The sequence below is a fragment of the Mustelus asterias genome, chromosome 8 (genome assembly GCF_964213995.1).
Source record: "Mustelus asterias chromosome 8, sMusAst1.hap1.1, whole genome shotgun sequence".
Lineage (NCBI taxonomy): Eukaryota > Metazoa > Chordata > Chondrichthyes > Carcharhiniformes > Triakidae > Mustelus > Mustelus asterias.
The window spans coordinates 35,255,427-35,278,108 of record NC_135808.1 but is presented as its reverse complement, the minus strand read 5'-3'; the positions used below and the strand labels follow the sequence as shown (position 1 = coordinate 35,278,108).

The following is a 22,682-nucleotide window of genomic DNA, read 5'->3' as shown; positions in this document are numbered from 1 at the left end:
GGAGGGCGTGCTCTCGCTGACCCCTTGCTCAAAATGAACATAAAATACGTTGAGCGCATCGGGGAGGCGTGCATTGTTGCCAGCGATTCTCCATGCCTCATCTTGTAGCTGAGGAGTCAATCCTTTCAGAAAAAGAGTTGGAGAAAATCATGTTTCCTTTTCCTGTTTTACAAAAGGAATGCGCCATAGTATGCCAGAGAATACAGTGAGGATAGACACCACAGATCCTGACTATCGCCCAAGGAACAACACTGCACAACTGTGGGAAGACATCCAGTCCCTTCACAGTATTGCTGAACACAGGGAAGGCTGGGCAGTGAAACCACCATCTGGAAATCGATCAGTTCAGGGCGCTTTGACATATCATCAGATCTGAAACTGGTCAGTGGTGTGGAACCTTCCATCAGAACCAACCTTTCTGAAATTTCGCCTGCGGGTGATCAGTCAGGGTGAGACTGGGAATAAGTGTGATTGAAGTGATTGAACCATTCATTAAGACCAATGAAGACTGTTCAGGATTAAGGTATGTGAGCTGTGCTCCACAGCCTCATTAGATCTCTCAACAAAAAGTGTGAATCTGTCATAGAACCGTTAACACAAGGATAGTGAAGAGAAAGCATTAAAATGCAAGGTTTGTGACCGAACCTTCACGCACCCATCAACATACATGAATCGACGGCGCATTCAAACTGGGGGGAACTGTTGTCCTGTGAGGTGTGTGACAAATCATTCTCGTGGCCAGCGAGCCTCTGCACACACCATACACAGGGGAGAAACTATTCAAGTGTGATAAATCATTCTCTGAGTCATCAAACCTCTGTGCACACCACCCCACTCTCTCGGGGGAGAAACTATTCAAGTGTAACGTGTGTGATAAGTCATTCCCTGACCCATTAAGACTCCTGTTCCATCAAGATACATAGTGGTGTGAGATGTGTGACAAATCTTTCTCCGCATCATTGAGGTTCTGCACAACAACGCATTAATACCAGGGAGAAACCAGTTACCTGCGATGTGTGCAACAAATCATTCTCAAGGTCATGGAACCTCCAGGTCCACCATAAGAACCAGAGAGGGGAGAAATCCTTCAAGTGTGAAGTTTGTGATCAAGCTTTTCCAATATCTAAAAGCCTGCTGAGACACCAACACATTCACACAGGGAAGAAATCCTTCAGGTGTGACATGTGTAAGAAATCATTCTCTCAGTAATTTCTAGGTTCATCAGAAGAACCACACGGGAATAACTTAAGGTTTGAGATGAAGATTTTGTGACTTTGGCCCTCCTGCTACACTCAAGGATTCACATTCGGAAGAAGATCTTCAGATGCAATATTGTGACAAGCCTTTCACTCACAGCTTGAATCTTCTGAAGTACCAGTGGATCCACACTGGTCAGAAACCATTCCGGTGTGAGGTGTGTGACAAGGCTTTCACACAGTCAATGTATCTCTTGGTCCATCAACACGTCACATGGAAGAAATCCAATTGATGTGAGTTCTGTAATAAATCATTCAGCTGTTGGATCTCCTGGAACATCAGTAAACCCACATGGGTACCATCTAACCAATAATGCCAATCTGTTACCAGAGTGTGAGTCTCTACACAAGCTCACTTCAAAGGATGTCCAGTGGCATTGGGACACAGAACAAGAAGCAGCTTTCACTCACATCAAACAACTAGTGACAGCAAGCCCAGTGCTAAGGTACTGAGATTGCAAAATATAAGTTTCTGGGGGGGGTATTGACCAGGTAGATGTAGAGAGGATATTTCCTCTTGTGGGACAATTTAGAATTAGGGGTCAAGGTTTAAAAGTCAGGGTTGCACATTTGACAAAGGTAAAGAGGAATTTTTCTCAGAGGATCGTGAGTCTTTGGAACTCTCTTCCTCCAAAAAGCAGTGGAAGCAGAGTCTCTGGTTATTTTTAAGATTGATTATAGATAAGGGGGTGAAAGATTACTATCAGATTAGCCTTGGTCTGATTGAATGTTACAGAAGGCTCAGAGGGCTGAGTGGCCTTCTGCTCTTAATTTGAACGTTTGTATGAATGTTCATACCATTGTGAGTTTTGATATTTTACACTTGTTTTAATTTAGCTGTCTACAGTCTAATATTGGAATCCAAATTCCCCCTTTCAAACTAGTTGGCCGGTATTCTTCCAAAAAAATTCCAAGTCCCCAGCTTGTGGGAAAATGGGAGTAAATCCCACTGTTTCTTTTCAGCGTGATTCCAGAATAAATCTCCGACGCCCTGTGCATCGCAGAGTGCCCTAGTGGGATTCACTCTGGAAATCAGGAAATTCCCACTGGAGAGGTCGGCATCATAATGCTGAGCGGGCCACTGAATGTGCCAATCTGTGGCAGTGCCCCCCCCCCCCCCCCCCCCCATTGCTGGGCTCCCAATCACTGGCCTCCCAGACCTCGCCGGGCCAGCCACAACAGTCCTGTCCATACCCACCCCTCCCCACCAGATGGCCAACCCCAATCACCTCTTCCCTCTCTCTGCCACTGATCGCTCTCCCCAATAGGCCCTGCACCACCCCCCCCCCCCCCCCCCCCCCTTAACCTGGCCAAGTTATTGGAAATGGCTAATTGTTCTGTAATTTGTCAATAATATGATGAGTTAACTGCATTGGTTCCAGCTAATTACACATTGTCTTAAACTTAGAACAATGCTTTCCTTTAAGCTATGATTCTTATCTTGATGTCTTTACAAGAGTCCCATTCATTAAAACAATCTCAACAATCAAGGACAGTGTTTGTTCCAGATAGGGAGGGAGACCAAGGCTTGTACCATTTCTCTCTGTTACAGCACTTTAATTCTCTCATTTCCCCAAAACCTGTTCACCATCTACAAGGCACGAGTCAGGAGTGTGATGGAATATTCTCTCCTTGCCTGGGTGATTGCAGCTTCAACAGCACTCAAGAAGCTCAACCCTATCCAGGACAAAGCAGCCGCTTGACTGATACCTCTTCCATAAACACTCCCTCCCTCCACCACTGACGAACAGTGGCAGCTATGTGCTGCACTGCAGAGTCTGACCAAGAATCTTTAGGCAGCACCTTCTAAACCCACAAGCACTACCATCTAAAATGATACGGGCAGCAGATAACTGGGAATATCACCACCTGGAGGTTCCTCTCCAAGTCACTCACCATCCTGATTTTGAAATGATTGCCATTCCTCCCTGTCGCTGGGTCAAATCCTGGAACTTCTCCCTTAACAGCACAGTGAATGTACCTATACCACGTGGACTGCGGCGGTCCAAGAAGGCAGCTCAACACCACCTTCTGAAGGAACATTAAGGATGGACAATAAGAACAAAGAACAAAGAAATTTACAGCACAGCAACAGGCCCTTTGGCCCTCCAAGCCTGCACCGACCATGCTGCCCGACTTAACTAAAACCCCCTACCCTTCCGGGGACCATATTCCTCTATTCCCATCCTATTCATGTACTTGTCAAGACACCCCTTAAAAGTCACTACTGTATCCGCTTCCACTACCTCCCCCGGCAATGAGTTCCAGGCACCCACTACTCTCTGTAAAAAAAAAATCTGCCTCGTACATCTCCTTTAAACCTTGCCCCTCCCCTCGCACCTTAAACCTATGCCCCCCTAGTAATTGACTCTTCCACCCTGGGAAAAACCTTCTGACTATCCACTCTGTCCATGCCTCTCATAATCTTGTAGACTTCTATCAGGTCTCCCCTCAACCTCCGTCGCTCCAGTGAGAACAAACCAAATTTCTCCAACCTCTCCTCATAGCTAAAGCACTCCATACGAGGCAACATCCTGGTAAATCTTTTCTGTACCCTCTCCAAAGCCTCCACATCCTTCTGGTAGTGTGACGACCAGAATTGAATACTATATTCCAAGTGTGGCCTAACTAAGGTTCTATAAAGCTGCAACGACTTGCCAATTTTTAAACTCAATACCCCTGGTCTAGCCAGTAACACCCTCATCCCGTAAATAAAATGCATAAGAAATGAATTGTGTTTAAAAATTCGCCACATTCATATTAGCTATGAGGAGAGGTTGGAGAAACTTGGTTTGTTCTCACTGGAACAACGGAGGTTGAGGGTGACCTGATAGAAGTTTACAAGATTATGAGGGGCATGGACAGAGTGGATAGTCAGAAGCTTTTTCCCAGGATGGAAGAAATCAATTACTAGGGGGCATAGGTTTGAAGTGTGAGGGGCAAGGTTTGAAGGAGATGTATGAGGCATGTTTTTACACAGAGGGTGGTGGGTGCCTGGAACTGCTGCCGAGGGAGGTAGTGGAAGCAGATACGATAGTGACTTTTAAGGAGCAGTTTGACAAATACATGAATAGGATGAGAATGGAGGGATATGGTCCCCGGAAGGGTAGGGAGTTTTAGTTCAGTCGGGCAGCATGGTCGGTGCAGACTTGGAGGGCCAAACAGCTGTAATTTTCTTTCTTCTTTATTCTAAAGAAATATAGAAATAACATAAACCTACTGCTAATTACTGATTATTAATTACTTATCCTTCAATTACCAGAGTAATTGCAGTAATTGTTCCTAATGTGATCATTTGTTGCTGGGCAATGACTGCTTCATAAAATTTTGTGTTAAATTTGTTATAAAAAGTTAACATCATCAACGTGGCTTCACTTCCTGCTCACATGATGTGAGTATAAAGCGACCAAGTTAAACAAACTGACTATACTGTGCCTTTAAAAAATGTACTTGTCATTTTTTATGCAGGATCTGTTGTAGTAGTTTATTTGTTTATCAGAGTCGTTCAGTCTATTTACTGCAGCAGCATAATTGATCTTAATTGCTACAATGTTTTTCTTAATCTGGACTAATGCAGGGTTCTGTTATTTTGTGTTCTCCGCTGGGATATTACAGAGTCAGGCTTGATTAGGTTGATTGCCAAGTGAGATCATATGACTGGATACAGCTAGGCTTTCACAGAGAACTCGAGACAGTCTGTTTTTTGGGATCTTTTGAGTGGGGTTGCTCTCTCTGTATCTCTTGCTGTCTCTGGAGACTGCCAAGAAATGAGCCTCTTTGAGATTCTGCTGTTTTGGGGGTAAAGCTTTCTCTGGAATTGCTTCATGAGAATTAGAAGACAAGTATCTGTCTGGATCACTCTCCAGGGATGAAAGGCCAGTAATTGAGTAGCCATGCAACCATTTTTGGTTTTCTGCACTAACTGGTTCTAAAGCAGTGATTTATGGCTATGGGGGAATACTGATAAATTGGAACAACAGAGATAGCTAGTTGTTAAGAATTATACTTTGTCATGTTTAAGTATTTTAATTGGTAAAAGGTATGCTAATTACTTTCATTATATTCTAACTGCGTTCTTAAATTTTGTTTTGATAAAAGCTTCCTAGCAGGTCACTGGAACCTTATGCTCACCCCCTAATGCCAAAATCAAATGCAAAAGTTAGGGTCTAGGTTGACTTCATAAATACCTTGGAGTTTTTGATCTGGTCCTTAACAAACCAAAACTGTTAAATAAATAGTCTAAAACCTGGGCCAGTTTGCAAACTTCCCAGAGAAGTTTTCTCTGAAATGAGCCTGGGTTTCGAAGCTGTTTTCTGGTCTCCCAGGAGATAATGCAGTCTCGGTTGGGCTGTTGGGCTGGAGAAGTCGATATATTTTGCTGCATTTGTGTGGAACGGATTGGACGGAGCAGAGGACCTTTCCCTATCTGTCATTTTTCATTTGTTCTTGGGTTTTATTTCAATTATTTAAATGTGAGAAGTTTAATATGAACCCAGGGACAATTTCCCCCATTACAGAATTCAGTTCTTCCTCTATCTGTTCCTCACAAGGGTCTGTGTACAAATCAGACCATAGATATGGTTCATTCAGTTTCATTCCATGTTTAATTCCCCATTTGTTTTCCGAATCTTTATTAAAAACAATGTAAAAACAGATTGAGACATTTCTGGCATTTTGTCCATGTGGTTTAAGCAAGGTTGCTGTATTAACTTTTTTGAATCCTTATTACAAACAATGTAAAAAATAGATTTTGATTTTTCTGATTCTTTGCCTTGTCAGACAGCCTGAGAGGTGAGGGAGCAGCGACACCAGATGGATCGTATCCATATTGCAAGAGGCTTTCCAAGAGGGTGGTTAATTTCCTTTAAGGATAATATTCAAATAAGAATGGCAGTTTCTATATCATTGCAGCCTTTTCTCGAGAGGAACAAGTTGACATGTCACTGCAATTATTCTACTCCTGATGGCCACCATTGTGTGCAACTGCATCAAGCTGTGCGTTAGATTCTTGGTACGCAAACACCAAGTATCACTACATACTGAGGATCTACCTGTCCCCTACGTGGTGAAGGATGGGTCTGGCCATGCTGCCGTGGAATGCTGCAAGTAGTTAGACCATGCCATACCACCTGTTCATCATGGAAAAATTTATGCAGAAAAATACCTTTGACCACAAGTCCATCTGACATTGGTCTGCAAGCAATGTTGTAGAGGCCCTACAGAAAAAGGAGATGGTGGATCCTGTTGGATGGTTCCCTGAGCAGATTTATGAGTCATTTGGCAGAACGCCTCATCACCAGAACTTTCAAACAAGCACCAAGACCTAACTTGACTGGTGATGAGAAAGACCTTCCCTGTCAGGTCCTTCCTACACGCCCAGAGTATTATCTACACATTGCCCTCAAAGGTGACTGTGGTGGGGAAGAGATTATCCATCTCCTTGTGGAATATGCCTTTGCAAAGAAGGTCTGGAGAGAGATGAGGTGGTTTTTGTTAAGGTTCATTCTGAGCAGCCCTGTGATGTAGTGCTCTGTACTGTATGGGCTGTTCCAGACACACACTCCGAACATCAGCTGTTGCTGGAGGATCATCAATTCGGTGAAAGATGCTCTTTGGTCTGCCCCGAAACTTGTGGATCTTCCAGTACAAGGAGTTGTCCCCGACCAAGTGCAGACTGGCTCTTTCCAAAGCCCAGGATTATGTGCTGAGGGAGGCACTGGAGCTTGGGGCAGCTGCCACAGAGGCGCAATGATGAAGGTCCCTGTCAAAGACCTTTCATGATGTGGAGATGCTGACGTTGGACTGAGGTGGGTACAGTAAGAAGTCTCACAACACCAGGTTAAAGTCCAACAGGTGTATTTGGTATCATGATACCAAATAAACATGTTGGACTTTAACCTGATGATGTGAGATTTTTTACTGTAAGATCTTTCAACCAAAGGGAACCTCAGGCTGAGTGACTCACTGAATGTATACAGTGAATATTACATTTATCTTAGCTGTACTGAAGCACCTCAGAGTGCAACTTGTTCTATGTAGACAACCTTTAAATACCTTTGTAACATTTGTAAGGACCACTGTAAAATCGCTAATGTTTATTTGACTGTGAGTGTTACGTAATGTATGTAAACAACCTGCATATTATTGCATTTTGTGTGATGGCCATTTTGGAATGTTTGTAATGATCTTGCAGATTTCTTAAGAATAAAATACATTTTGGGGGATAAAAAGGCTGATCTCCCAATGCTAGGCTTTTTGGCTAAGATCAAGCATCAAATCATGCTCAAGATGGGGGTGCAATGCCTTATCTGGTCAGCTTGGATCTTGTTTGTCTCTTTTGAATCCAATTCATGGTTCCCACAATCAGATTTTGAATTTGGTTTTTGGACCAAGCAAGGAATGGATTTGGGCCCGCCCAGTTCATTCTGAGCATTTGTAACTTTAAGGATGGAGTAAAAAGATTGGGGATTTTTAAAAAATGGTTGATTTCTCAGGCTGAGGCTATCCCATTGTACTTCTGGTGTGCTACACCTGCATTTTCCCAAATGTAGGATACTTGACTGCAGAATTTGTAGTATTGTGGGACCGCGTTCGTGCTCTCCTCTGATTAACAAATTGAAAGTAAGATTAATGATTTAAAATATTAGATGAAGTTAGTTTTTTTTGGGCCATGAATATGGCTATTCTCCAAAGACACTCAACCATGTGAAAGAGCTAAGTAATTTCCCACCTCCCAGTCTATGCTCCAATCTGCATGTCTGTTCACTACAATATTATCAAGGCTTCAACCCAAATCTCCATCTACTTTGCAAAGTGCAGACACACAAGCACAGTCACACTGCTGGAGAGCAAAGCATCCCGAACTACGAGAGTGGAGGGTGGCACGGTGCTTTATTGCAGGCTGAGGGAAAGTCAGACACCTTCAATGTTAACTTTATTTCTCTCTCCACAGAGGTGGGCTGACCTGAATATTCCAGTATTTTCTCTTTTTATTTCAGATTATCAACATCACAGCATTCTGGTTTTGTGTTTTTGCAGCTGTGGCTCACAGCATCTAGTCTAGAAACAGACAGCCCATTAAGTGCTGGTTAGCACTGGGGTGACTGTTGGATGTGGAAGTTGATCCTTGTCCTCCGGTGTAAGTTTGTATCAGTCTGAGCTGGAGTGGTGATGGAGGTGGAGCTGCTGGGTTTAACCCTGGATGCTTTTGAGTACTATAGGCCCAACAATGTCTGATGTGCGATGGTGAAGGGAGGTAGACTCTCAAATATGTAAACAAGTTTGTTTTAAGAATAGGTATCTTTGAAAAATTTTGCCACCAACATACGAATGTACAAAACAGGAATGGAAGTAGGCCATTCAGCCCCTTTGGTCTGACTACCATTCAACAAGTTAATGGCTGATATGTTTCTGTTGAATGCCGTATTTCCATTTATAACCAATATCCTTTGATTCCCTTGCCCAACTAGAAGGTATCTACAAATCTATCTCTGATGAAGAGTTATCCAGACTTGAAACATTAACTCTATTCTCTCTCCACAGATGCTGTCAGACCTGCTGAGATTTTCCAGCATTTTCTGGTTTTGTTTCAGAATCTAGCATCCACGTAATTTGCTTTTATCTTAGCAAGAATCTATCTACATCTAAAAAATATTCGCTCATCCACTTCAGTAACTTTCTGAGGGAGTTCCAAAGTCGCACAACACTCAGAGAGAGAGAGAAAAAAATACCTCATGTTTGACCTATAAGCGTGACCCCTAATTTTAAATCAGTGCTCCCTTGCTCAGGGCTCACCCACAAGGGAAAACATTATTTCAACTTCCACCTTGTCAATATTGTTCAGAATCTGTATACTTCAATTAAGCACAGCCCTCATTCTTCTAACGCTAGTGAAAACATTCCTAACCTATCCATGATGTGTTTAAACTCACCGAAACACTTAGAAGTCCAATACATAATGTATTGAACAATATCAGTGTGGGTTGGTATACTTTCTGCATCAATTATAATTTCCAGTTCACAGAAAGTGTAACAAATATTTGAAATTATGTAGAAATTTTATGAAGTCAGGTGTCTGAAAACACTTCAGAGCCAATTAATAGTTTTTGAAGTGTGCCACTGCTGTAATATAGTAAATATGACAGTCGGTTTTAGCACAGCAAGCTCCAACAGACAACACTTTGATACTGACCAGATAATCTGTTTTTGTGATGTTGATTGTAGGATCCATATTGACCAGGACATCAATGATAACTCCCCTGCTCTTTAATACTGTAGTTTCATGCGAGCTTTTACATTCACCTGAGAGGGCAGACAGGTTTAACTCATCTGAAAGATGGTACCTCTGACAGTGCAGTACTCCCTCATGATAGGGACCAGATCAGAAACTCCAAGATATGTTATGAAGTTAGCCTAGGCCCCAACTTTTGATTTTGGCATTAATGTGAGCATAAGCTGTTGTGCTCCAGCTGTAATTCTATTGACGCACTAGGAAACTTTAATTAAAACAAATTTTATTCAACGACACAGTTAAAATGTAACAAAAATAATTAACATATATTTTACCAGTTGAAATACTTAAATATGACAAGGTATAATTCTTAACTGCTAGCTATTTCTATTAGTTCTAATGTAAACCTCTATAGAATCAGCTAGCAAAACACACAGGCTTATGTTAATTCCCAGTCCTCTTTCACCCCTCTGGACAGAGGTCTAGAGAGACACCATCCTCTGACTCTCAGACAGCAGCCTCCAGAGGAAAACGTCTTCACACAGCAGAACTTCAGTGAGAGAAAAAAACCCACCTCTTGCCTTTTGCAGACCACTGGAGCGAGATACCTATTTCCTAGCAGGTCCCCAGACTTCAATTCCAAGAAAAAGAGCTACTGCTCGTTATCAAACTCAAACAAAACTCTCTGCTTTTTCTGTCTTTGTAAGCCGAGCCCCACCCACATGCATGATTTTCTTGTCAATCAACCAAATCAAACCCTACTCTGAAACCCAAGGGAACAACTGTAAGTCTAACAATAATGCATTAGCCCAGATTAAAACAAATACTCCAATAATAAGGAGCAATTAACCTTTCGCAGTATCAGCAGGTAGCTGCCGGTTGTAGACAATTGGCACCATAGTCCGAACTGAAGCATAAAAGCATCTTTCACCAGAAACATTACATAAAATACATTTCTTAAAGGCACAATCGTCACACTCAGTACTGCACTGGAGTGTCAGCCTCAGTGCTCAGGTCTCTGGAGTGAGACATTGTGATGATTCTGTGCTATTGATATGTTTTATGAGGAGGACTGCTTTAAGATGCAGTACTTTGTTACAAGCCTTTGGTTTGTTTGGAAGAAATACAGCAGATGGTGGAAAGTAGGATAGTTACTAATTTTGGCCATGCAAGTGTTTATTTAGCAGAAGCCTAAATGAGCTTTTGTTTACCAAAGAAAAAGACCCTTGGGGTGTTTTCTTGAATAAAGTAATGGAAGTTGAGTTTGGTATACAGGATCATATAGACATGTGATACTAGAAATGAGAGAAGCTGGGTTTGTAGCTGAGAAAAACAACTTTCTGAATTCAGTTGCTGGAGAGAGCTGTTTAAAGACAGAAGCCTACAAGCATCTCTCTCCCTCTCTTTGCAAAATCTCTTTGGAAGCTCTAAGACTGTTACCCAAATCAAAGCAAGTATGCCTTGATTTGCTAACTTTTTAAAGTGGGGTTTAAGTCCATAAAAGGAATATTGCTTAATTGGAACTGAAAGCGATAAGATAAAAGTTAAGAGTTGTTTCTTTCTTGCTTTTAAAGATTATTCAATGGTTAAGAGTTAAACTGTTTCATTTGTTGGAGTTATTCTTAAACTGTGCTATGAATAAATCTTGTTTTGATTTTTTAAAATTCCTAATTTGTCAATGGAATTACCCTTGAGGTGAAGTATCATTTCCTCACATGTATGCCAAAATAGAAAAATTGTTGGGGTTTAGTCCGGCATCACAATGAGCTTTTGTTTACTAAAGAAAAGGACCCTTGGGGTGTTTTCTTGATTAAAGTAATGGAAGTTGAGTTAGGTATACATAATATACCTTGGGGCTTCCAATCTGGCACATTAACAAAAACTATAATTCTTTGTTTATCTTGAGATTATTGAATTTAAAGACAGAGGGCGTTGAGGAACTCGTTTTCTTTTCAAATGTTGCATTCAGTTAGTTTAAATAGGGAGTACCTTGTGGGAAAATGGCTCTTTCAGTGGCTAAAGATTTAGTAAGAGTGAAAGAAGTCACTCGAGTGGTTTACAAAAAGTGGTTAAAACAAAGCTTTTGGAGTTGGCGAACCAGCTGAAGTGACTTTTCCTGAGAAGGTGAGGAAGGATGAGATAATTTCAGCAATAGCTCAGCATTTAAATTTGCCAGAAAAACAGTCTGAGTCATTAAAATTGGCTAAAATTCAATTACGAATGAAACAGTCGCAACAAGAAAAAGAATTGAGACAACTTGAATAGGAAAAGGAAATGGGACAGGTTGAATTAGAAGCAAAAGAAAGAGAGTGGTAAAAGAAAGTGAAAGAGAGGTAATTATAGCAGAAAAGTAAAGAGAGTAATATTGCCAGTACAAAAGGAAAGAGAGGAAAGCACGAAAGAGAGCACTTGAACTTCAGGAACTGGAAATAAAATTTCAACTTAAAATGGCGGAAGAGCAGAAACAGCAGATGACTTTAAGTTGGTTCATAAATCAAAGTTTGGTTTTCAACATCCAATTTCAAACTGTGTGGGGTAGAAAGTGAGGAAAAATCCACGTGCTCAAGGCAAAGGAGGTCTTGATGGAGACAGTAAGGACACTTTTGCCACAGGTTAAAAATGAAACCTGAGGGTGGAAGAGAAATAAGAAACCTTAGATGTTTTCACTGTAATAAAGTTGGACACACAAAGTCACCATGTTGGGGCTTAAGAAAAGTACTGGGAAGACAGATGTGGTAAAACAGGATAAGTCAGTGGGGTTTGTTAAATTGTCAAAGGAAACCATGGTTGAAGCTGAAGAGGTGCAAAAGCATGTACAGCCTGTTCAGAGGTTGGTTGATAAGCAAGTGCCAGATCTCTTTAAAGACTTTATTTATGTGGGTAAGATTTACTCACGTGTACAAGGAGGAGTAGGTAAAGAAGTTGAGGTTTTAAAAGATCCAGGATTAAGTTAACCCTTAAAGGTGAGAGATGAGGAGATATGTAGTTCAGAAGAAGTATTGCCAGAAAAGGTGGAAATATGTGAAATTAATGGTGAAAACAGTAGTGTTTCATTATGTAAAGTAAGGTTGGAGAGTCCAGTGAAAAGTGGTGATGCACTTTGTAGCAGTTTGCATTTACCCTCCAGATCCTGCCCAGATCTCTCAAGATTTCAATCACTAGGATTTATTTACAACCATGACAATGGAACTGGACTTGGTCTAACTTGACTCTTTGCCTTGGATCCCACAAACATTTATCTTTGTGATCAGTTTGCAATGCGAGACTGTAATAATTGTGAGACTCTACAAACACTCGGCAAGTGAAAGTAATTGAATTATTTTTTCAAATGAAACTGTGTACAAGGGAGGACAATGATCTCCTTACTCTTCAATCCTGAGGGTCAAATTTCAGAGCTCAACCATCAATCTCCAATCACTGTTCTTTAACCACCACAACACAAGCTTGGACTCGCGCTCCAATTCTGCAGAATGTGGGTTTGGACTCGCATACAACCATCTCTCTGCGGTCTTGGCCCTGCACTTCATCACCATTCCATGCTCCTGAACTTGCGCTCAACTGCCCTGTATCATGTTCTGTTGCACCACTGCATCTTCCTCCCCCTTTAAGTTCTTTATAAATGAATTTATGAGCAGGCAACTATTTACAGAAATGGACAATGAAATTATTTTAAAAATGCATGAGTAATACAGTACAGTCTCTCAAAATTTCAGTCAATTAGAAGATTTCTGAATTCTCTGAGAATGTCTCAGCTCTCTGGTCGGCTCTGCCTCAGTTGAAGTAGCAATGTCTCAAGTAGTGGTTGGTTGGTTGCTTTTTAGTTTCAGGAGATGCACTGGTGCATAGAGGATTTCACACTAATGGAAGTGATTTTTATCCCTATTTTAACATGTTGGGTCGTTTACCAGACCTGTGTTGACTCTCCCTCTCCATTACAGTTAAACTGGCCATCAGGTGTGGGACACTCTCGGTGTTGCTGTACGTGGTGCGATTGACATTGATCACAAATATCTTTATTAATGCCTGGCCACCAAATATAACTTGTTGTGAGCATCTTCACTTTAGTCTGACCTGGGTGAACAATGTGAAATTCCTAAATTGTAAAACTGTAATGTTCCTCTTGCTGGGCCAGGAATCACTCACTACTCTAGATCTCCACAGAAACTTTTGATTTGATTTGATTTATTATTGTCACATGTATTAGTATACAGTGAAAATATTGTTTCAATAGAGTGCAGAATGTTACAGCAGGGAAGAAGCTGTTCGGTTGGTATGTGTCCTCACAGCCCAGTCATTCATTGTAATCAGCTCTAACACGAGTGGTAACAAATTGTACAAATTCTTCTTTGACCTAGGGATGAATTGTATATGGTGCCGCTCTCACTTTGTGACTTTTTGGTTGACTATTAGGCTTTATCTTGAGTTTCATTTGAACTCCCTTCATTGAGCCAAGTGTCTCTTCAAATACACTCTTGTAATTATCCAGAATGTGCTGTAGGTCTGTTTTAACATTGGCCAATCTGTTGACAGCACTCCAGCTAAGCTTCATTTTCTCCAATCATGATCTTGCAAATGAAGCTGGACATTTACCACGGATCACCTGGAGAGGCAACAGTGCTGTTTGTCAACTCTACATTGACAATTTAACAGCACAATCCTTCTGTGTGTGTCCTTAAAATCACTTCAGTTGGTTTTAAAGGAAATGCTTCAGTTTCTTTTGGCATGCCATCTCAGGAAGTAAAGATACTACAGCAGCACTGTTATCAATTTCCATCATAATATCCTGGCAGGCCTGACAGCATCTGTGGGGAGAGATCTGTCATAATATGTTGTCCATTTAACTTTGGAATCATCCAGAATCTATGTGATTCAGTTGGAGCACATCATCATATTTTTGGGCGTCCCTTCTTCACAGTCGTAATCCTTTTCTTCAATGTTGTAAATCCTTTTCGTAGAATGCAACTTGTTCTTCTTGAAAGTATCCAGATTCTTCTAAACCACAGAATAGAATCCCTCCAGTGCAGAAAGTGCCTTTCAAGTCTGCACCAACTGGCCATAAAATCATCTCACCCCCATGCTATCCCCATAGCCATCCCTAACCTACGCATCTTTGGCAATTTAACATGGCCAATCCACGTAGCCTTCACATTTTTGAATTGTGGTAGGAAACTGGAGCATCCAGAGGAAACCCACGCAGACATGGGGAGAACGTGTGAACTCCACACAGACAGTCAACGAAAGTTGGAATTGAACCTGGGTCTCTGACGCTATGAGGCAGCAGTGCTAACCACAGTGCCACCATGCCACCCATTCTGAATGATCTCAGGGGAAACTGGCTTCTGCAAAGCTTTTACCACAATTCTTTCATTGACTATCTTTGCTGAATGGCTTATTTTGGCACATCTGTGACATGCTTGTTGCTGTTTTGACTTCTTATAGGCAGCTCCCAACTTGTGGATCTTCATTCCTGCACCAAATTGTGAAGCCTCTTTAGCAGCCAGTTCTATTGACACCGCGATTTCTACTGCTGTTTTAAAGTCAAAATATGTTCAGTAAGCAATCTTCTTTGGACAGCCTCATTTTTGAGACCACAATCTAGACTATCTTGAGTAGGATCTTCCTGGACTAATCAAACTCCCAATGTTTCGCCAGCCTTTTTAAGGTTGCCACAAACTGAGCAATACTTTCTCCTTCCACTTGATTCCTTAAGTGGAACATGATCTGTTCTGCGATGGTCAATGGCTTTGGGAGCATCGCTCCCACATACCCAGTTTTTGGTTCATTATTTCTACTCGCTCCCTCCAGTTTCAAATGCATGCCCTGGTTCCTCCAAACCATATCCCCAACACTCTCAGTCTAATAGTAAAGGAGACTAAGGATCGTCTGCCCAGTCCCAAAGAACGTGGTCTTGCTCTTGCCATGATTTAACTTGGCACCCGAGGCTAGAATCTCTACAAGTGCAGAAAAAGGCCATTGAGCCTACACCGACAACAATCCCACCCAGACCTCATCCCCCATGTATTTACCCTGCTAGTCCCCCTGACACTAAGGGGTAATTTGGCATGGTCAATCCACCTAACCTGCACATCTTTGGACTGTGGGGGGAATGATGTGGAGGTATTTGCTACCAAATAAACCTGTTGGACTTTAACCTGGTGTTGTGAGACTTCTTACTGTGGGAGGAAACCAGAGCACCCAGAGGGAACCCATGCAAACACTGGAGAACATACAAACACCACACAGTAACCCAAGGCCGGAATTGAACCTGGGCTCCTGGCACTGTGAGGCAGCAGTGCTAACCACTGTGCTACCGTGCCGCTGCTAGTTCGAACTGGTCACAGATGTTGTTGAGTCTGCACACTGACAGCGGTTCGTGAAGAAGATGGCAATGCTGTTCATGTACTGGGAGACTTTGACCTGAGCACCTCCACAACCTGGGATTGTCACCCTTCTCATCTGGAATCCTCCCTGATGGACTCAGCAAAGGATTCTATACAACATCCCGAACAGGAGGGGAGAGAGAGGGCAGCCGTGCCTGACTCCTGGTTTAATTGGAAAGCTTTCTGATTCTTACTCATTGATTGAAACTACACTACTGATGTTGTGCAGAGCAGTTGGATCCAATTTCAGATTCCCTCCCCAAACCCCATTTTGGGGGGCACATCCATCGTGTAGGCGTGCGATACTCTGTCAAAGGCCTTCTCCTGGTCCAGGCTGATGAGGCAGGTATCCACACCCCTGGGAACAGAGCAGGTCTGGTCAGGGTTGATCACTGACTCCAGAACAGACTTGACCCAATTGGCAATGACTTTGGACAGAATATTATTGCCCACATTCAGCAGTGAAATGGGTCGCCAATTTCAAATTTCTTCCCTTTCCCCCTTCCGCTTGTCAATGAAAGTAATGATGTCTTTCCTCATGGATTCTTACATGATCCCGGCCAGAAGCATACTCCCATATACTTCCAGCAGGTCTGGCCGATCCAGTCCCACAGAGAATACAACTCAACCAGTAAGCCAACACTGCCAGGAGTTTTACTCTAATCAAAGGACTCGAGGGCCTTAGTCAGCTCATCCAGGGTTAATGGTTTGTCCAGGCTCTCTGCCATGCACTGTCTTCCGTGATAGAGGACAGGAAGGACTGGGAGGCTGTGCTGTCTGTGAGCTTCACATCATACGGTCCGGCACAGAAGGATTTGCTGATGCTTAAAGTGTCAAGACTGCGATGACTTTACTGAGCCATCTTCTTCCTTCAGGTGCCTTACAGGAGGCTACTAAATAAGCTAAGAGCCAATGGTGTGAGAGGCAAGGTACTGGCATGGATAGAAGATTGGCTGACAGACAGAAGGCAGAGAGTGGGGATAAGGGGGTCCTTTTCAGGATGCCAACCAGTGACGAGTGATGTTCCACAGGGGTCAGTGTTGGGACCGCAATATTTCACTATATACATTAATGATTTGGAAGATGGAACTGAGGACATGGTTGCTAAATTTGCGGATAATATAAAGATATGTAGGGTGACAGGTTGTGTTGAGGAAATGGGGAGGCTGCAGAATGACTTGGACAGGCTAGGAGAGTGGGCAAAGAAGTGGCAGATGAAATACAACATGGGAAAGTGTGAGGTTATGCACTTTGGTAGGAAGAATGGAAAAGGCTTCAGAAATTTGAAGCACAAAGGAACTTGGGAATCCTGGTTTTTAATCAATAAACTTTGATACCATTTGCTGATGTGATATCTGAGTCATTGTCTGATGGTTTTATCTGTCAAACTCAGTTTGAAAGGGGAATTTGAGTTCCAGTATTAGACTGTACACAGCTAAATTAAAACAATCTAAAATATCAAAATACACTTTCTGAAACTCACAATAGTATGAACATTCATATAAATGTTCAAATAAAGAGTAGGCCACTCAGCCCCTCAAGCATTCTGCAACATGGTGCCTACCCCGCCCCCCCGTAACCTTTCATCCCCTTATCAATAATACTTTTATTTATTCATTCATGGGATGTGGGCGTCACTAGCTGGGCAGCATTAATTGCCCATCCATGAGGGCATTTTAAGAGTCAACCACATTTCTCTGAGTCTGGAGTCACATGTAGGCCAGACCAGATAAGGATGACAGATTCCTTTCCCTGAAATGATATTCATGAACAAGGTGGGTTTTTACAACAATCGACTATGGTTTCATGGTCAACATTAGACTTTTAATTCCAGATTTTTTTTTACTGAATTCAAATTTTGCCAACTGCCATGGTGAGATTTGAACCCAGGTCCCTGAGTCCACTGGGTTGTGAATCCAGTGACAATATCACTTTGCCAATACCTCCCCTTTTGAGGAAAGGAGTTCCAAAGACTCACGACCCTCTGCAAAAGATTCCTCCTCAGCTCTGTCTCAAATGTGTGATGTGGTGATGCCGGCGTTGGACTGGGGTAAACACAGTAGGAAGTTTAACAACACCAGGTTAAAGTCCAACAGGTTTATTTGGTAGCAAAAGCCACCCAAGCTTTCGGAGCCTTAAGCCCCTTCCTCAGGTGAGTGGGAATTCTGTTCACAAACAGGGCATATAAAGACACAAACTCAATTTACAGAATAATTGTTGGAATGTGAATACTTACAGCTAATCAAGTCTTAAAGATACAAACAATGTGAGTGGAGAGAGCATCAAGACAGGCTAAAGAGATGTGTATTGTCTCCAGACAAGACAGCCAGTGGAACTGTGCAGGTCCAGGCAGGCTGTGGGGATTACAGATAGTGTGACATGAACCCAATATCCCGGTTGAGGCCGTCCTCATGTGTGCGGAACTTGGCTATCAGTTTCTGCTCAGTGACTCTGCGCTGTCGTGTGTTGTGAAGGCCGCCTTGGAGAACGCTTACCCGAATATCAGAGGCCGAATGCCCATGACCGCTGAAGTGCTCCCCAACAGAAAGAGAACAGTCTTGCCTGGTGATTGTCGAGCGGTATTCATTCATCCGTTGTCGCAGCGTCTGCATGGTACCATGCCTCGGGACATCCTTTCCTGCAGCGCATCAGGTAGACAACATTGGCCGAGTTGTAAGAGTATGTACCGTGTACCTGGTGGATGGTGTTCTCACGTGAGATGATGGCATCTGTGTCGATGATCTGGCACGTCTTGCAGAGGTTGCTGTGGCAGGGTTGTGTGGTGTTGGGGTCACTGTTCTCCTGAAGGCTGGGTAGCTTGCTGCGGACAATGGTCTGTTTGAGGTTGTGCGGTTGTTTGAAGGCGACAACGGATGAATGAACACCGCTCAACAATCACCAGGCAAGACTGTTCTCTTCCTGTTGGGGAGCACTTCAGCGGTCACGGGCATTCAGCCTCTGATATTCGGGTAAGCGTTCTCCAAGGCGGCTTGTCTGGATGGGTTCAGCTCCAACAACTTTCAAGAAGCTTGACACCATCCAAGACAAAACAGTCTGCTTGATTGGCACCACATTTACAAACATTCAATCCTTCCACCACCAATGCTCAGTAACAGCAGTGTATACTATTTACAAGATGCACTGTCGCAATTCACCAAAGATCCTTAGACAGCCCTTCCAAACCCACGATCACTTCCATCTAGGACAAGGGCAGCAGATATATGGGAACACCACCACCTGCAAGTTCCCCTCCAAGCCACTCACCTTCCTGACTTGGCAATATATCGCCGTTCCTTCGCTGTCGCTTGGTCAAAATCCTGGAATTCCCTCCCTAACAGCATCGTGGGTCAACCCACAGAACATGGACTGCAGCGATTCAAGGCAGCAGCTCACCACCACCTTCTCAAGGGCAACTAGGAATGGGCAATAAATGCTGGCCAGCCAGCGACGCCCATGTCCCATGAATGAATAAAAAACTGTTTCACCTTTCCTCATAAGACAATCCCTATATATTGGTGACCATCCCAGTGAACCTTCTCCGAATTGCCTCCAATGAAATCATATCTCTCTTTAAATAAGGTGACCAAAACTGCTCTAAGCACTCCAGATGTGGTCTCACCAATACCTTGTACAGTTACAAGACTCCCTACTCTTATACTCCAACCCCCTTGAAATATGGGCCAACATTCCATTAGCCTTCCTGACTACCTGCTGTACCTGTGTGTTAGCTTTCTGTGTTTTGTGCACAAGTATCCCCAAGTCCTTTGTGCTGCAGCTTTCTGCTATTTTTCTCTATTTAAATGATATTGTTCTTTTGTTCTCCCTTCCAAAATAAACTTCACATTTTCCCACATTATACTCCATTTACCAACTTTTTGCCCACTTCCTTAACCTATCAAGATTTCTTTGTAAACTGCTTGCATCCCTCTCACAACTTGACCTTTCCACCTATTTTTGCATCATCTGCAAATTTGACTACTGCCTCCAAGTCATTTATATTGTAAATATTTTCGGTCCCAACACTGATCCCTGTGGAATCTTACTGGTTACAGGTTGCCAGTTTTGACATTTTCAATTGACCCCCAGCCTCAGCAGATTTTTGTGGGGAGAGTTCCAGATTTCCAGTCCCCTTTTTGTGAAGAAGTGTTTGTTGACATCACCCCTGAATTGTCTAGCTCTAATTTTAATGCTCTTGTCCCCTTGTTCTGGACTCTCGCCCCAGAGGAATAGTTTCTCTAACTACTCTATCAACTTGTTAAATCATATTAAACACCTCAATTAAATCACCCATTGATTTTCCATGTGATAACTGTTTCTCTACCACCATTGCTATGTGCCTATGATGCAAACAAGCTCTGTTCTGTGCCACGAAAGTTTGGTATCATTTCTAACCAACAGAATTGTCAGCCAGAGATTTTAAAGAAACTTCTGTCTGTAGTATTCTGAGAGAGCTTCCCCTGATGTGAGTGTGTGTGTGTTAGTAAAGTGAACACAGTAAGAAGTCTCACAACACCAGGTTAAAGTCCAACAGGTTTATTTGGTAGCAAATACCATAAGCTTTCGGAGCACTGCTCCTTCGTCAGGAGCTTCGTCAGCTTGACAAAGAAGCAGCGCTCCGAAAGCTTATGGTATTTGCTACCAAATAAACCTGTTGGACTTTAACCTGGTGTTGAGAGACTTCTTACTGTGTTCACCCCAGTCCAACGCCGGCCTCTTCACATCATTAGTAAAGTGAGCCAGCTCTCAGGAGTGGGTATGGGGTAGAATCGGACCCTGCTTTAGTTGGTGATGTGAATTATAGACAGATCCCCTTCAGATGATGGGTGTTTGACTAATACCAGGGGTAATGTTTGTACTCTCCTGTCTGGGAGGACAACTATCCTGAGTATGGTGAGGGAGTGAGTCTCCACAGACCTGAATTCCCTCAGCCCATCATACCTCGATGTGATAACATGATACGTTCACCCTACACTCGTCCAAGATTAATTTCATGGTCAGGGAGAGCTTGTGTCATTTTTGAATACAGAAATATAAAATAGGAGCAGAGGTAGGTCATTTGAGCCCTCGAGTAAACTCTGCTGAATGCATTCTGACACAAGAGTCTGTGAGGACCATTGGAGATTTCTTAATCTAACTTGACAAATCTTCCAGCTGCTTTTCCAACATAAAATCCAAACTCACCTGTTTATGTTTCAAATTCTCCATTCCCATCTTTCTCCAATATCTTCCTCTTCTGTTAAAATATTTGATCACCCCATTTTCTAAGTCACACAACCATCAGAGAGAAAAATAATTCTCCTAATCTCTGCCCTAAAAGCAGCTAACCTTTAATGTTAAAAAGTGGCCTCCTAGTTCTGGACTTACCCACAAAAGGAAACATCCTTTCCATGTCCACCTTGTCATGACCACTCAGGATGATTTGTCACTTTGTTTTAATGTTTACGATATGCTGAATAATGTGATCTAATTTGTTTGCTGTTTTACCAATTTTCTGTATGAACGCAGCCTGATTTGTGAGCATGGTGTGTTCCTATTCACTGAAACACCCAGGAACCCTCAGTAAGAGTCCTGTACACAATATATTGGTTAATATCACTGTGGGCTGATACACTTTCTTCATCTATGAGTTTCTAATTTTCAGTTCAGAGGAAACATAATGTTTCTTTAAGAAATAAAGGCTTGAATTTATATCAATGTTCATAAACACAAAGCCAATGAGATGCATTTTGAAGTGTAGTCATTACTGTAATGTAAGGAACTCAGCAGCCAATTTGCCCAGAGTGTCACAATCCTGGCAGTGACCTTCAGTGTCTGAAGTGAAATCTGAACATCCCATGATCAACCACGCCATAAGACTTAGGTTTTTAAACAAAAACAAACTTTGTCTATAAAGGAATTAAAACAAAGCAAGCGCCGTTAACTTAACACTACATTATTACCTCATCTCTCATGCTATGAACCTAGTTCTATTTCTTACTTTACTTCCCCCCCCCCCCCCCCCCCCACCCCACCCCTCACCTCCCACCCACCCCACCCGAGAGTTCCCTAATGCATCACAAATATCTTTGAGGTTTGCTCATCTCTTCAGGGACAAGCCAAAGGCATGCCACAGCCCACCGTGATCCTGCAATTCTCCATTAGCTTTGTAGCTGAACGACATTTTCAACTTTCCTTTAAAACCTCACAAATTTGGATGCCTCAGATCTTTGTTTATTTTGTTGGCAGATACCCAACCGCCTGTGACAGCTGCCAAGCTAACTCTGCTGACTGCCTGTACAAAAATCCCCCCACCCCCATCACCGTTTGTTGAAATAGAATGTGTTATAAAATGAGTGAAGAAATTATCCTGTTTACACTCTGCACCAATCATGAAATCAATCACATTGCGATCCTTATGCTTACTTAACATTACTGCATGTGATTATCCTCTCTCTGGACTCACTGGGCCAATGAAGAAACCCCCATGTTCACTCAGCTTATTTTCATCTGGAAACCACACCCATAATTTCAATCTTTTATTGAATTAAGGGTTACACTTTTGGCTCCATTACAAACTTAAAGATGATCCTTTGTTGCTTACTGCTTTCACACCTCTACCCCGACCTTGTAAGATAAACACAGTTTAGTTTTTTACTGTAATAAACTCCAAACTTGTTTGAATTACATTTACATCAGAGTTATGACCAGTTTCTCAAACAGGTGGCCTGATTTATATACAATGAAAATTTTAATTTCTAAAGCTAAAAGTTATAGACAAATTATAAACTAGATTTTCACAAGAGCAGATTGCCACAAACAACAGTGTGATAGTGACTG

General features: G+C 42.4%; 4 protein-coding genes across 6 annotated transcripts in view; all 4 read left to right on the top strand.

Moving 5' to 3' along the window:
• LOC144497048 (uncharacterized) overlaps positions 1–22,682 on the top strand; it is a 388,053-nt gene that overhangs the window by 59,139 nt on the left and 306,232 nt on the right. The gene's annotated exons all lie outside the window — the stretch shown is intronic.
• The window catches only part of LOC144497015 (uncharacterized), a 507,438-nt gene that overhangs the window by 317,905 nt on the left and 166,851 nt on the right, over positions 1–22,682 (top strand). The gene's annotated exons all lie outside the window — the stretch shown is intronic.
• The window catches only part of LOC144497025 (uncharacterized), a 335,427-nt gene that overhangs the window by 164,030 nt on the left and 148,715 nt on the right, over positions 1–22,682 (top strand). The gene's annotated exons all lie outside the window — the stretch shown is intronic.
• Positions 1–22,682, top strand: part of LOC144497033 (uncharacterized) — a 70,582-nt gene that overhangs the window by 44,361 nt on the left and 3,539 nt on the right. For 2 of the 3 annotated variants that reach the window (XM_078217754.1, XM_078217750.1), the window contains exon 4: positions 6,036–8,005. The gene's annotated coding sequence lies outside the window, so the exon portion shown is untranslated. Of the gene's footprint in view, positions 1–6,035; positions 8,006–22,682 lie in introns of those variants that run through there. The other variant, XM_078217753.1, reaches the window with a different exon arrangement.